General features: G+C 43.1%; 1 protein-coding gene across 1 annotated transcript in view; it reads left to right on the top strand.

Annotated features, from left to right (window-relative positions):
• Nucleotides 1–1,649, top strand: part of LOC100574679 — a 17,009-nt gene that overhangs the window by 7,341 nt on the left and 8,019 nt on the right. The gene's annotated exons all lie outside the window — the stretch shown is intronic.

Genomic DNA, 1,649 nt, shown 5'->3' with positions numbered 1-1,649 from the left:
TTAGGTACCAAAATTGACGAAAGTCGTTCTGTCGTCGTAGTATTGTATGACATATTATGTAACCTGGTAGGTACGTTGAAGGCTTGGACGTTTTAACTGTTTAAAGGTTCAAAGTGAAATAATTATTTAGCTAATATCCTGTAGGAACAATTACTAAAACGACCAGATGAAATATGGGTTTTTCATTTTCAGTAATTATTTGTCAAACAAAATGATATACCATATACGTCTTAAATAAATAATAAAATTAAATATAATAAATAAGGCAGTACGAAAACATGGTCCCCTGGGGTGGTCGGTCGCATTTTACTATGTCCACGAAAGCTTTGTACAAAATGAAATTATAAACGTCTTATAGAGAATTTTCCTGGCTTTCCGAATATATAGGTTTAATTCGGCGCCACCTTCCGGAACACGGTCGGAAAAATGAAAAACCACGCATGGGTACTTGCGCGCGGCAGTACGAAAACATGGTCCCCTTTGGTGGTCGGTCGCATTTTACTATGTCCCCGAAAGCTTTGTACAAAATGAAATTATAAACGTCTTATAGAGAATTTTCCTGGCTTTCCGAATATATAGGTTTAATTCGGCGCCACCTTCCGGAACACGGTCGGAAAAATGAAAAACCACGCATGGGTACTTGCGTGCGGCAGTACGAAAACATGGTCCCCTGGGGTGGTCGGTCGCATTTTACTATGTCCCCGAAAGCTTTGTACAAAATGAAATTATAAACGTCTTATAGAGAATTTTCCTGGCTTTCCGAATATATAGGTTTAATTTGGCGCCACCTTCCGGAACACGGTCGGAAAAATGAAAAACCACGCATGGGTACTTGCGTGCGGCAGTACGAAAACATGGTCCCCTGGGGTGGTCGGTCGCATTTTACTATGTCCCCGAAAGCTTTGTACAAAATGAAATTATAAACGTCTTATAGAGAATTTTCCTGGCTTTCCGAATATATAGGTTTAATTCGGCGCCACCTTCCGGAACACGGTCGGAAAAATGAAAAACCGCGCATGGGTACTTGCGCGCGGCAGTACGAAAACATGGTCCCCTTTGGTGGTCGGTCGCATTTTACTATGTCCCCGAAAGCTTTGTACAAAATGAAATTATAAACGTCTTATAGAGAATTTTCCTGGCTTTCCGAATATATAGGTTTAATTCGGCGCCACCTTCCGGAACACGGTCGGTAAAATGAAAAACCGCGCATGGGTACTTGCGCGCGGCAGTACGAAAACATGGTCCCCTGGGGTGGTCGGTCGCATTTTACTATGTCCCCGAAAGCTTTGTACAAAATGAAATTATAAACGTCTTATAGAGAATTTTCCTGGCTTTCCGAATATATAGGTTTAATTCGGCGCCACCTTCCGGAACACGGTCGGAAAAATGAAAAACCGCGCATGGGTACTTGCGCGCGGCAGTACGAAAACATGGTCCCCTGGGGTGGTCGGTCGCATTTTACTATGTCCCCGAAAGCTTTGTACAAAATGAAATTATAAACGTCTTATAGAGAATTTTCCTGGCTTTCCGAATATATAGGTTTAATTCGGCGCCACCTTCCGGAACACGGTCGGAAAAATGAAAAACCGCGCATGGGTACTTGCGCGCGGCAGTACGAAATACATGGTCCCCTGGGGTGGTCGGTCGCA

This window comes from Acyrthosiphon pisum, chromosome A2, assembly GCF_005508785.2.
Source record: "Acyrthosiphon pisum isolate AL4f chromosome A2, pea_aphid_22Mar2018_4r6ur, whole genome shotgun sequence".
Lineage (NCBI taxonomy): Eukaryota > Metazoa > Arthropoda > Insecta > Hemiptera > Aphididae > Acyrthosiphon > Acyrthosiphon pisum.
Note: the sequence above shows the minus strand (reverse complement) of the source record. Positions and strands in the feature narration are given on the sequence as shown.